Raw genomic sequence first — 15,355 nt, forward strand, 5'->3', positions numbered from 1 at the left:
TAGATTATCTCATATATATATATATATATATATATATGTATATGCCCTATGGTTTGGAGCTACACCGAGATCTCCTGGGAGATGCACCAGGCATACAGGGCTGGTTTATTATATTAGTCACCCTTGAGTACCCCCTTTTTTCACATCAAGTCCAAAAGAATGCTCTTGGGACATTAAGTTGTACCTTTTCCCTACTCTTTCAAATTGTATCATCAAGCAGAAAAGGCAATACAAGGACCACGGGTTTGGAAGTCACACACTTGCTTTAGAATTCCAGGCCAGCCAACTCAGCAGCAGCTGATCTTAACGTGTTTCTAAATATTTTTGATCTCCGTTTTTCTGTCTGGAAAATGGGGACAATAAAACCTAGTGCCCAAGGTCGTCGTAAGGATAGGAGATAAGATCATAGGGGACACGTCGGATAAGTGTTGTTTTCTTTCCCTATAGCACTGTCCTTACATCGCACTGAGAGGACTCCATGTTGAGCTCCTTTCTCTGTATGTAGCCAATGTTTGGGGCCTTTGAGGGTCTGGTTAGCAGCCCCCTTCCCAGGGTCCACAAAGCATTGCCCCCACCTTCTTCTCCAAGTTCAACTCTTAACGCTTTGCCCCTTACTGGTTCTGCTTAGCTGGCTCCTTTATTTTCTTCTTTTATTTTTTTTTCTCAAACATGTCAAGTTCTTTCCCACCTCAGAGCCTTTATATTTCCCCCTCATGTTTCATCGCAAAGATCATTTCCTTCCTTACCATGCCATTAAAATAATCTCCAGGATTAAAAATAATCTCCTGTACCTTCAATACAGTCACCATAGGTCACTCTGTTTACTTCCTTTCTAGGATTTAATAAAGTCTGTGATTTTATTATCTCACTCTTTAAAGCTCATCTTCCTCCACAAGGTTTTGGAGACCCTGTCAATCTTGTCCATAGTTAGTCTCAGTTCCTACAATAGTGGTTTGTCACCCGTATGCACCCTGACTGGGAATCAAACTGGCCACCTTCCAGCGCATGGGACAAAGCTCAACCAACTGAGCCACACCGGCCAGGGCTTTTTTGTTTGTTTGCTTGATTTTATGGATACATTCTAGTATTATTATAGCTAATAATACTACTGGTTTTCCATTGAAGGTAAAGATACATTGTCTTTAAACTTTGTCTTTGACTGAAAATGTCTTTATTTTGCTCTCATTCTTAATTGATAGTTCACGTGGGCATAAAATTCTTACATTGACACTTATTTTTACTCAGCATTTTAAAGGTATTAAAGATGCCTGTTTTCAGTCTAATTGAAATTCCTTTGTAGGTTAGTCTGTCTTTTCTCTCTGGTTAATTTTAATACTTTTTACAGTTTCTCTACAAAATATTTACATTCTGATGAGGACTCACTGTGCTTCCTGAATCTTTAGGATTCATGCCTTACATTAATCCTGGAAATTTCTCAACCATTATCTGTTCAAATATTGCCTACAATGATTTCAATTATTTAATAGTTACAATATTCCTTTTATTAACTTTGAAGAGATAGTCTGGGAAAATGGGATGAAAGTGATGTAATGTGATGTATGAAGTTGAAGTGATTAAATTAGTACTTCAGCCATCACTTGGTTACTATTTTCCTTTTATAGCTTTTTCCTACTTAATATTTACATTTCTATGTTGTTTTATATGTGTTGCTTATAAACATCATACAATGTGATTTTAATCCAAGCTGAGCTTTTAAAAAATTAATGTATTTAACCCACTTTTCTTTCACGGTAATTTATAAAATATTTTATTTTGGGTTTTCTATTGAATATTGAATATATTTTCTGCCTTCCACTGGACTGATCAAGTTTCTTCACTCAATTTTTTTTCTACTCAACTTTTAATCTGGTGGCTACCTTTAAATTGCTACACACATAATTAAACTTTTTATCTAATAATACCTAGTGTTAATCAATATCTGTATCTTCCCCTTGAGCAGACAAGATCTCAAGATCCTTAGCATGTTTTTACTTCCTTTGGCTGTGTTCTCCCCTCTGCTGAGTCCTCCCCTGCCCCAATATACCTGCCATGTTGATATGACTGGAATTTAGTTGATAACTACTCACAACTTTTTAATCCAATTACTATAGGGTGTCCCAAAAAATGTACACATGCACTTTGAATAATTATAAGGCAGTGTTTATTAAAATACATTTCATTTTCAAAGTTGAGCTTTCAGTTGTTAAAGTGTGTGTACATTTTCTGGGGGGACACCTTGTATTTAGGCAATAAGTTCCACTAATTTATTTGCTCACTATTCCGTCTTGTACCTCATTGTTTCCTCCTACTTTCGTGTCTCTTCTTATAGAGCACGCACCCTACCAAAGAAACTGGCTAAAAATTGACATACTCCATAGGTGAATCCTTGGCAGGCACCTAGGTCGGAGGGTTCCTAGGATAAGAAGGATGTTTCACTTCTGGGTAAAACTGAACCTGGACTCTTATCCCTAGAAAGTCTAACTAAAATAACTAAAAGTAGTTAATTCAGAATGAGATTTTTCTAAGCTTCTGTGTGCCTCTAATTATTTATATTTCCTCCCCAAATTTGAGTCGTGGTTTGGCTGGAATAGAATTCCCAGTTGCCACGTTTATTTTCCTTTCAGGCACTTTGAGGAAAGTGTTTGCGAAACCGGAAAGCCTAATTCTGTCTTCAATAAGAGAAATGTGACACAAAAAATGTAAGTCTCTTGTAGAAGGAAGCAATCTGCGAACCTAAAAATACTTCGTTTATACAGGAGTTGTAACATGACTTGCCACCCCCTATATCCATAAGAAACGGCAAAGATACGAAATACATATTTACAGCTCAGCCCGCCAGAGGAGGAGCCTGGATCCAGCAGAGTGCAAGGTCCCGAGGTAAATCTGACGTCCCTTTCTCTACCATAAGCTGTAGCCCGCTTGGCTCTGCTTCTTGGCGGAGGCGGCGTCTCCTTGAGCTATCAAATTGTCTCATGTGAAACCTTTTTTTAACATGTGAAACAAAATCGCCGTATCCCAATGTTTGTGTTAACTCCAAAGGTCCCAAAACCTGCTTTAAAGAATTGAATACAATCTAAACATCAAACGTAAGAAATATTGGTACATAACACGAGCCTATCACTAATCACTTAAATGATAAGTGGTCTCAATCACTTATGCATTGCCTGTGATCTTCCCCTCTGATGTAGCCCCTTCCCTCAGTATTGTTTAGGGAATGACAATGAGAGAAAAGTCCGTACAGTAAATGCTCAGGACAGATGCAGCCATCCCAGCCACAGTAGGTCAGCGACATGGTGAGCATCAGCGACAAAGCAGCTCCCCCCGCCCCAGGGTTTTCAATCTGCGGTTGCTTGGGTTGGTTGAAGCCACAGGGGCGAAACTTACTGGAGGGCCCACTGTACAGATCATTTGTAAAACTTCTAGGCCGAGAGAGCAGTTCAGTTTTCTGGTCTCCCTGAGCTATCAAGCTCAGGCTTAAAGGTGCATCATGAAGTTTCCTGGAAACAAGAATACACGGACGCTGTTTTTTACATGTTTTACTGTTTCTTGTGTTTGATGTTGCTGATGTTGTGTTTGATGAAAGTCAGATGCCAATCTGATTCTTTTCTCAGAAACCTGTTTTGTGGTGTGTGTTTTTTTGATAACTTTAAGAATGTGCTTTTTATTTTTGATATTCTGAAATGTCATTATTACATGATTTTGTATAGGTTAGTCTCTTATTTATTCTGTTCAGCACTTGTTTCCAAGTCTATAGTTGCAAACAAAATTCAAGTTAAAAAACAACAATAAAAATACTCTAAGATTTATATTAAAGAGAAAATTCCAAGAGTGGTTTAGATAACCTTAAAAAAGAAGAGTAAGTGGGTAAAAGGAGACTTGCTCTACCAGATATTAAGTTATACTTAAAGGCCATCATTTGCAAAAGATGATGGAATAAAATAGAGAACTCTAAGACGGACCCATTTACATATGGGAACTTTCTATACAGCAAAGGAAGCACATCACATCAATGGGAACAGAAGAGGTCATTTATTAGGTGAAGTTGGAAAAACTGGTTCACTATATGGAGAAAAATAAAACTGGATCGCCAGCTAACATCATCTCCAAGGGTGAACTCCAGGTGAGCTAAGCAACTAAATGTGGAAGGAAAACTACAAAGCTGGCTGAATACAATGTAGCTGAACTCTGTGACCTAGAGCCAGGGAAGAACTTAAAACTCCAAAGAACACAAACCAGCCAGGCTGGCGTGGTTCAGCAGTTGAGCATCGACCTAGGATCCAGGAGATCATGGTTTGATTCCGGGTCAGGGCACATGCCCGGGTTGAGGGCTCGATCCCCAGAAGGGGGAGTGCAGGAGACAGCCCATCAATGACACTCTCTCATCATTGATGTTTCTCTCTCTCTCCCTCTCCCTTCCTCTCTCTGAAATCAATAAAGACAGATTTAAAAAAACAAAAACCATACGGGAAAACAAAATTTGATTGCATGAAAATTATTTCTGTCCCTGAGAGGTAACACATAAACAAAGTTAATAGGTTACATGATGGAAGGAGATATTTGCAATGCCTAAAACATAGAGGGGTTTAACATCTAAAGAATACAAGGACTCTGGCCGGTTTGGCTCAGTGGTTAGAGCGTCTGCCTGTGGACTGAAGGGTCCTGGGTTCAATTCCTGCCAAGGGCACATATGTTGGTGGCAGGCTCGATCCCCAGTCCCTGTCAGGGCACGTGCAGGAGGCAACCAATTGATGTGTCCCTCTCACATCGATGTTTCTCTCTCCCCGCGACCCCCCTTTCTCTCTCTTCCTTCTACTCTCTCTGAAAATTAATGGAAAAAAAAAAAAATCCTCCAGTGAGGATGAAAAAAAAAAAAAATTCAAGGACTTGAGGGTCATCTTTCAGTTGCTCTCAGCATTACTTTTCTTTGTGGTTGCAGGACGGCCACTGCAGCTCCAGAGAGGTTATCCTCACACAGTGGCATCCAAACACAGGAAAGCACGTGTTCCTTATGCATCCCTTGGTACTGTGGAGAAATGCCTTCCCGTCAGGTCCCTGTGATCGGGCCCGGGTCACACAGCCAGGCCCCAGCTGCAGGAGTGGCCGGAGGAAAAGCGACCTGTGGGCACGCTCAGCCTCCACGGTGGGAGACAGCCTGGGCAGCGTGCGAAGGTTAGTTGTCTCCGAGTGTTGGGGTTACAGGTGATTTTTCCATTTTTGTCCATCTGCATTTCACAATTTCAACTGAGTACCTGTATTTTTGTTATATTTTTAACAAAAAGTTCAGAAGGCAATTAATTCGAAACTGGGAGCCACCAAGACCAGAAAATAGTTCATTAGTACCATTAAATATACTAGAAGAGTTGAAAAGTATTGATATTTTCAAATAGGAGTGGTTTGCGTCTTCGTATTTTGGCTTACGTAATAACATTAAATCATGTACAGGTAGGAAACACCTATATAGGGGCCTTCACAGTGAGTTATAAGTGCTGTCCAGTCGCTCTTCCAAAAGTCGCTTCTCTGTGGAAAGCAAATGCAAAAGAGAGATTTCAGAAGGAACTGGTCCAAGTGACCGACAACTGATGAAGGGATAAATAAAACTAGGTCTATCCATGCAAGAATGTTATTCGGCAATAAAAATGAAGTATGGGTGTAAGCTCCGACACGGGTTAACCTTGACAACATTGTGCTAAATGAAAAAAGGCAACCACAAAAGACCACAGAATTTATGATTCCATTTATGTGAAATGTCCAGACCAGCCAAATCCTCATAGACAAAAAGTAGATTCGTTGTTGCCTAGGGCTGGGGGTGGTGGAGGAAACCGCGGAGTGACCGATCATGGCTACAGGGTTTCTTTTTGCCATGATGAAAATGCGCTAAAACTGATCATGACGATAGTGGCACAATTCTGTCAATCGAGTGAAACTCATTGAACTTTACACTTTAAATGGGTGAATTGTATGGTATGTAAATTTCCCCCCCATAATGCTCTTCAAAAAAAAAAGGAACTGGTTGCTGGCACATCTGCCTCTTTGTGAGGAGTGTCCAGGCGTTTCCTTGGGTTCCTGACATTACACTCTGTACTAGGAAGGCTTGTTGGGAAACCCATCCTGTGCAAGAACTGGGGCATTTTCAGCATCCTGCCATTTACAAAGGGCTTCACGGTGTCCACAACGTGCTCCTTTTGTTCTTCCGCCACTTGATGGAAGTCAGATGATTGAAAATAAGGATCACAGGAACAGGAGTGGATGGGACAGAGGGGATCAATGGGGGGGGGGTGACATCTGTAGTACTTTCAACACTAAAGACAAATTAAAAAAAAAAAAAAAAGAACAGCAGTGGAAGTGCTAGTGTTGTTGCCAGAGGCCAGCAGTGAAGCAACGTTATGCTCCGCCTGCCATCGGAAGGGCTCCTTAGCATGGGGAGCTTAGTGACTGAGAGTGAAATTTTCACATACATTGTTTCACTTGATCCTTACCTTTATGTATTTATTTTAAAAATATGTCTTTATTGGTTTCAGAGAGGAAGGGAGAGGGAGAGAGAGAGAAGCATCAGTGATGGGTCATTGACCGGCTGCCTCCTGCACGCCCCCTACTGGGGATGGAGCCCACAACCTGGGCACGTGCCCTGATGGGAACCGAACCGCGACCTCCTGGATCCTAGGTCGATGCTCAATCGCTGAGCCACATGGGCAGGGCGATCCTTACCTTTAATAGCAGGTACTATGGGGAAACTGAGGCTAGCTTTTAGAAGCTAATGACCTTGCCAGGAACCCACAATTGGGAAGTTGTGGCGTCACCGCAAAGCAAGAGGGATTAGACAAAGGTCAAAGAGAGTGAGATGCAAACTTACCCCCCTGAGGACAGCTCCCACAAAGCCACTCACGCCGACGCCACCGTTCACTGCCCATGGTCTTGGCAGCATCTCCACCCACAGGCATTTGGTAGCTTTACCTTTTCCATTTCTCCTCGATTGCTTTGTTCAGAGACTTTTTTTCCCCCTGGCCTTTTTATGACGTGCCTTCATCGGAAGAGCATTTCACTGTCCTCTTTTGAAGGATCTTCTCAGCTCAATAATTTTCCCATCCTTACCTTAGGGTCTGACAAAAGCTAGTAAAGTCCAGGGACATCTTAACCTGCCTTTGCTCCTCAGGACCTGGCAAACATTTCTTCAGGATACGTCAGCACAGTGTTACCAGCATATGGTTAGATCTGTGACATCTAGTCAGGATTATTATATACCTCAAGGAGGGTTGCTCAAACCCACTTTTATTTTCTTGTAATCCTCACCCAAGGAGTGAGGATATTTTTTTCCATTGATTTTTAGAGAGTCGAAGGGAGAGGGCAGGGGGAGAAAGAGAGAGAGGGGAAAGAGAGACATCAGTGTGACAGAGACACGTTGATCGGTTGCCTCCCACACAAGCCCCCCCACCAGGGGGTGGAGATCGAACCTGCAACCCAGGTACGTGGCTTCACCGGGAATCGAACCCATGACCCTCCAGTGCACAGGCTCACGCTCTAACCACTGAGCAACACCAGCCAGGGGCCATATTCATTGTAAGGAATTACAGGGAGTGTGCTGTTTTTTACAGATTAGGTGTTACTGCTTTAGTCAGTCTAAGCCATTTTTAGCAACTCATTCCCCACCCCGCGCACACTGATACACACAGAGTTATAAGGTTTTGCTGCGCATGATGCTTCTGATCAGCCTGTATTTAGCATTGTCTTGGCCACGGTAACAAAACCTACATAAGAGAGGTCCATTCTCAGGTAACATCAGAGCTCGAGTCCAGTTCTTCTAACTTCTAGTCCAGGTTCACTTTGCATGAATCCACACTGCGTTGTTTTTTTCTATTATGTTTTTATTGATTTTAGAGAGAGAGAGAAACATCGATCAGCTGTCTCCTGCATGCCCCCTATTGGGGATCGAGCCCACAACCCGGGCATGTGCCCTGACCGGAAACTGAACTGGCAACCTTTCGGTGCATGAGATGACACCCAACCAACCGAGCCACCCAGCCAAGAAAAGCTAGAAACTGTTTTAAACACCTCGCATGAAGTGTTCATTTAACCTTCACAATAATCTTATGAGGTTAAGCCCTACTATTGTCCCCATTCGTGGAAGTCCTACAAAGTTTTATGAGAAGAGAGAAGAGAGCACCTATCTAAGCCCTCAAGAGTTAAATATTATTTAAAATGTCCTGAATAGGAGCAAACTAGAAAAATTTACAGGAACACAATTTTCAACACAACTTAAACTTCTAAAGTTATATGCTGCTTCACTTTATTTTCTTTCACATTTAGATGCAGTTTGCCACCAAGAAAATTAGGGCAAATATATTTGTTAGGCTCACACAAATTTTTAAAAATCGTACCGGGTACCCTTTGACCATCTTAACTTCAAAAAAACATGTAAAAAGTACAGCACTAATGGAATTGGGAGAGAAAGAAAAGGAATTACAAGAGGCCATCTGGTTGCACATAAAGCTTTTTAGCAGAACAGCTGCAGGTATGTGAAGCAGTATAATTGGCAATGTAAGAGTTCACTTTCAGGAAGGTAGAAAATGCTTGATAAATTTTTTAAAAATTGATTTTAGAGAGAGGGAGAGAGAAACATCGATTTGTTATTCCACTAACTTATGCATTCATTGACTGCATTCTTGTATGTGCCCCGACAGGGTATTGAACCCGCCACCTCGGAGTATTGGGATGACACTCTAACCAACTGAGCTACCAGGCCAGGGCTTGATAAAATTTTAATGCACAAAAATTTAAGGAAAACTTCTAAGACTAAATGGGGCTTATTAAGTCTTTGTGATGATTAAATATATTAGAAATTTGCATTACAAATTCCCAGTATATCCCATCTCCTTTAAGTCTAAGAGAATTTAAGTAAACAAGATAAAAAAGCAAGAAACATGATATATATATCTATGTTGACTAGTCAGGAAAAAATAGTCATGCTATTAAAGAATGGTAGTCTAAAACGCCAAGTTTTAAGGAACTAAGCATTTGCTGCTAATTTGAGTAACAGGTTCCGATTCACCTTGTCCTACACCTGTTTCAAGCAGTTTATCTCCGAGAGCCAGTAAAATGAGGTTAGACTAGACCTTTAAGGTGCCTTCTAGTTCTAAGATCCTATCATTCTACAAAGACAGTAATTGTAAGGTAATAAACATTCCGGACTTCAAACCAGACATAGTAGTTCTGATCTCAAATGTAAAATATTTAATCCTGCTCGGGTTAACCTAAAATACAAGCTACCTGTGTCTCCCTCTCCTGGTGGCGAGTCGGAAAGAACCAAGTCAGGTGTGTTGGGTTCCCCAGGACTATGGTTTTCCCCACCACTAGAGGGCTTATCAGGGCCTAATTCGAGAGAGGAACACCAAGGTTGAGTCAAAGCAGCAATCCAAAGAGGTCATAAGCGAAGACCAGAGAGACAAGAGCAAAACAGAGGCAATATGCACAAATATCCAAGTCAATTTCCCAACAAAAGTTTCATTTTGTAGACATCAACTCTTACTAATACTTGTATCCCTTTAAACCACTTCCTACCCACTTTTCTGAAGTTTCTTTAGGTGAAAACGAAACACCTCAAATTTACTTCTTTTTTATCTGTGCGAAGGGGCTCTTAAATATTTTTGAATGAAAACCAGAATCCTGTCTATATCCCTAAAATACAGATCTTATAAAAAAAATTTTTTCAGTAATACAATTGGCTTGAAGGCAGGTGGTCAAGAATGTATTGGTCTAGAATTTGAACTTTTTTTTAATGTAAAAGCATAATTAGTTTGACGAATTTTATATAAAATAATACACAGTATCTATTACAGAGGCAGTTATCTTTATCACCAATTTGATGAGGCACATTGCATTGCTAAAGTCATACATACACAATACATTTAATTTTCAAATTGTGAAGTGCACCCTGGCCGATGTTGCTCAGTGGTTAGAGCATTGGCCAGTGCACCAACGGGTCTTGGGTTCGAATTCCAGTCAAGGGCACATACCTGGGTTGCAGGTTCAATCCCTGGCCCAGGTCAGGGCTGAAGACAACCAATTGATGTCTCTCTTTCACATAGATGTCTCTCTCTCTCCCCTCCCTCCCCTCCCTTCCACTCTAAAAAGAAAAAATCAATGAAAAGAATATCCTAGAAGATTAACAACAAAAAATTGTGAAGTGCTTCTGTGAATAGGCATGTATATTGAAAATAAAATTCTAAACTTTAAAAATATCTTGTGTGAGGACAAAGCTTCACTACTTGCACAATATGTTAATGTAATAAATTGTTACGTAATTTTTTCAGCAACTCACCCGAGTATCAACCTCAGGGTAAGACCGTCTCATGTTTCCTAAGAACACTTTCTAGCACAAGCTCCAACAAGTTTTTATTATGTTTATTGATTTAAAGTTGGCTTATTTATTGATTTTAGAGAGGGAGTAAGAGAGAGAGAGAGGGAAACCTCGACTTGTTTCACTTATTTATGTATTCATTGGTTGATTCTTGTATGTCCCCCTGAACCCACAACCTTGGCGTATTGGTACGATGCTCTAACCAACTGAGCTACCTTGTCAGGGCAGAACTACTGCTTTTTTACTTGGTCCATATTAGATTTTTAAAAGCGATATGCAACTTTAAATAAAATTTTACTTTTTAGAAAATGAACTGTGTGAACTTTGTACAAATTTCCAGGGACCAGGTGAAATATTCCATGCTCTTAATAATTATGAACTGCTGGAGTCACTATGCCTTTTTGTCTCACTGCTACTTGCTGACTAAAACACAGGCCTGAGGTATGCTTTGTCAATATCCTGGCAGTTACCACAGCCTTTCTTGATTTGAGGTGCCTAGCATCATAGTTTGTTATAACAAACATTTACCGCCCACTATGTGCCAGGCACTATAAACCAGAGGTAGAACAACCTCCTTCAAACACCTGAATAAACTTAGTCACCTATTATGTTATTTCCAAGATACCCACTTTCCCACCCAAGCACGTTCACTGTGTTCTGAAGTTTTACTTTTGTGATCTCAGTCCTCTTGGGGCACTGCATGGTCCCAGGTCTCTTCTAGGAACCAAAATACTGACAGTGAAGACTAATTCCTGTGTTTATTATAACCTACCGTTGTGGCTGGATCATAGGGGCCAATTACTGGTTCAACTGCACCAGTTTTGTTCCCCCTGACATAACGCTAACCCACACTTGACAGATCATTTGTCTCTCGTCTATTATCAAACCTTTCTCTCTGGTACTATCTGGGTTTTCCGGTATTTGCAGCTGCTAGGTAGATTCCCACTAACATCAGCTTCCATCCAAGAAGTGCCACACTGGTAACCTACAGAGAATTGGCGTGGAGGTATGTTTGGCTCAGAGCGTTTTTTTTGTCTTAATTTTAAAAACAGAACTACCTTTTTGCCAAATATGAAAAGATTACTAACTTCTCTAGAAAAATGAAATCTGGCAACCCTGACCAAGCATACACAGGGCATGAAGCTTTCTTAGAAGGGTCATGAGTTCGCCACTCTCTGCTGGCTTGTTTCACTCATTTCTATGACCTACTTGGTTCTTGTAGGTATTTCAGTTTGCGAGCGCTACTCTAGCCTACCTTTATTCTAAACTAGAGCTCATCTTTCACCATGTAGGAAACAGGAGCTTTTTATTCTGGCAGACATCCCAAAGGAAAAGTTACTTCTCAAAAATCCTTCCTGGAAAAACACAAACCACATTGTTTTTCAAAACAGTTCTGAGAGACCTTTGCTGTTGGAAAGGGTTATTCTTTAGTCACTCAGTAAGTACCTTCTAAAGGCCCTGCTCAGAAGAACAGCATGACTGAGTCAGATTTAAATTGCACCGACGTTCAAATCAAAGCACACGTCTATCTGGACCTTTACTCTGCTTTGAGGAAATCAATTAACCCACGACTGCCATGTTCCTAGTTGAATTCAGTAATTATTAAAGGTCTCTCTTCAAGTCCCATGCAGCAGCATGCTAGGTTTTAAGAATGCCATTGAGAAGACCCACTGCTGCCTTCAAGGAGGGAGGCAGAGGCCCAGTACAAACAGGCAACGTTAACGGTTAAGTAGCTGGTGCAATGAAAGCATGTGTGAAGATCCTCATGAAGGCTCAAGGATGTGTAAGAGGAAATAACCTCTAAACTAAAATTTGGTAAGTGTGAGGAAGCAACAAAGTGAAAGAGATTAAGGAGATATGGTGTTCAGGGACAGAGAAGTGAGAACTTGGTCTGCGTACCAAGGGGTATGGCAAGAAACGAAACTAGGAAGATAAACGGGCCAGATTATGGAAGGTCTTCTATGCCAAAGAGAGAAGTAAAACCTAAATGTCATTCTTGATTCCTACCCCTTATACAACTTCCAATCATTTAAGTTTTATCCTGAGTGAAAAGAGGGGTCATTAAAGTGAGAAACAGGAACAGAAACAGAAGAAACACCATAGAAATGATCTAGACACCACTAAGAAGGCAGGAGCTGCTCTGTGAAAGACAGTATCAACAAAATTCGAAACCCAGCCAGACGGGGAGATTAATATTTGCAAAAGACACACTGATGAAGGACTGTGTATATCCGTGATATACAAAGAATTCTTAAAACTCAACAAGAAAACCCAATTAAAAACCGGGCCAAAGGCTTTAAGACACCTTACCAACCAAAGAAAATATAAACATATGAAAAAATGCTCCACATTATGAGGGAAGTGCAAATTAAAACACGATACCACTACTATTAGAATAGCCAATATCTGAGAACACTAAATGCTGTTAGGGAAGCGGAACAAGAACTCTGTCATTGCTGGTAGAAATGCAAAAACGACATAGCAACTTTGGAAAACAACTTGGCAATACCTTACAAAACTAAACATATTTTTTATGATACAATCCAGTAATCGCACTCCTTGGCATTTACCCAAAGGAGTTGAAAATGTTATGCTCACACATGGATGTTCAGAGCAGCTTTGTTTATAATTGCCAAAACCTGGAAACTGAGATATCCCTCAGTAGGTGAATGTATAAACTGTGGGACATCTAATGGAGTATTATTCGGTGCTAAAAAGAAATGAACTATGAAACCATGAAAAGACATGGAGGATCCTTAAGTGCATATTACTAAACAGAAAGAAGCCAATCTGAAAAGGCTAGATGCTGTATGATTCTAACTATATGACATTCTGGAAAAGGTAATGCTGTGGAGAAAATACAATCAGTGGTTGCTGGGGAGGAGTGGGGTAGATGAATGGCATAGCACAGAGAATTTTTAGGGCAGTGAAAACACTCAGCATAGTGATGGATGTCGTTACACGTTTATCCAATCCCATAGCATGATCACCAGCAAGAATGAACCCTAAGGTAAATTACAGACTTAGGGTGATTATGTATCAGTGTAGGCTCATCCTTGGTTTAAAAAGTTAAATCCGGGTGAATGATACTGATGAGAGGATGCATGTGAGGGCAGAAGATATATGAAAAACCCCTGCACCTTCCTCTCAATTTTGTAAACCTAAAACTGCTCTAAAAAAATAAAGTGGAGGCCCGGCTGGGCGTGGCTCAGCGGTTGAGAGTCGACCTAGGATCCAGGCAATTGGGGTTCGATTCCTGGTTGGGGCACATGCCCAGGTTGTGGGCTCGATCCCCAGTTGGCGGTGTGCAGGAGGCAGCCGATTAATGACTCATCATTGATGTTTCTCTCTCTCTCCCTCTCGCTTCCTCTCTGAAATCAATAAAAATATATTATAAAAATAAAAAATAAAGTGGAGACCAAAAAAATGCAGAAGTTGGCTAACTTCTCAAGCATAATAAAAGAGGTTGGGCGCCATCCAATGCACCAAAAGTTTGCTGGTTCAATTCCCAGTCAGGGCATATGCCCAGGTTGTGAGCTCGATCCCCAATCATGTGTGCACGAGGCAACTGACCTGCCTCATGCACATCCATGTTTCTCTCCCCCACTCTCATAAAAAAAAAAAAAAAAAACCCAAAAAGAAAAAAAGAAAACAATGGATACCTAACCCAAAGCATTAAGAGCATAAATACGGGTTTGAAGCTATGTTAACTAAAAGTGAAAGGCTTTGGCTTTTACTATCTTCACAAATTAGAAAGTGAAGTCATCAGCAAGAATGAACCCTAAGGTAAAAGGTAAAAGCCATGTGTGCTGGCAGGGAGTGGTGCAGATTTGGAGAGATGTGGAACAAAATGAGTGAGAAAGGTGACTATACCCCTATGAAGATTGCTTTGCAGCACCATGAACCTAGCAAGGATTGAAATGTAAGGTGATGTTACACACCTACAATGTATGAATATACAGCATTAGAGATGTCACTTTGCAAGGTTGTGTGATTGTCTTCAGTAGTATGGCACTATAAGCCATATTCTTCATAGAAAAAAAAAATTCATTTAAAGAATTTATTTAGTGCCTACTACATAAGTAATGCACCAAAAACTTCAATGAAGGGGAACTTCCAGGAGTCAGTAGATTCAAGTGGAGGGGTGAAAGATATCACGAGGCCAAATAGAGTGGATGTATTTATAAATGACTTGTTTTGAGTAATGAGCAGCTCACTAAACCTCTCCAAGTCCAGGAACAAATAATATGAAAGAATAGCACACTCATTTGAGACTATTAGAAACTGTACTTTTGTGGAGAACCAGTTATTAGGAAGGTTCTATGAATACACAGAGGGGGATTCAGTTACATGAAATAGCACTCGCACGGGCATTATCAATTGAGGGAGGGGAACAATGTCTTAAAATTAGGAAAAAATGGCAGAAAAATTGGGCTATTTACAGGAAGGTGACCAAAATAAAGGTCTGAGGTATAGAGGGTTTCCAAAACATTTTAAATTAGCCCTGAACAGAAGGAATTTAGTTTTAGCCTGACCAAGTCAGTGTCAGGACCAATCTTGTTTTTTGAATCCTACTGCTCCACACGACCAGGCCAATAGTGACGAGGAATCAGTGGCAGCCTCTGGTGATGTGAATACACATTTGGGGTGCTTCTGGAGACGTGGAGTGCAAAGTCACAGCTCTAGTAGTGTTGTTTTATACTAAAAAACTAAAGGCACTCCACTTCCTAGAGAAAATGTTATCCTTAATGTGGATTCATGAACCTTTACATATTAGCCTCAAATTATCTTATCCCTTTCTCTACGACTTTCTTTCACATATCTCCATACTGTTGAGTTTTCCGCTTTTTCTCTAACACTTGTTGGCATTTATCCCTCTTAGACTGTAAAGATAAGACTTGTGTTATTTTTTAAAAAACCTCTCAATGTCTTACTAGGTATACTAATAAACATTTCCTAAATTAGTCTTACAGGGCAGGTGTGGATTGAACCATGTGTAAGAAA

Source organism: Miniopterus schreibersii, assembly GCF_964146895.1.
Source record: "Miniopterus schreibersii genome assembly, chromosome: 16".
Taxonomy (NCBI): Eukaryota; Metazoa; Chordata; class Mammalia; order Chiroptera; family Miniopteridae; genus Miniopterus; species Miniopterus schreibersii.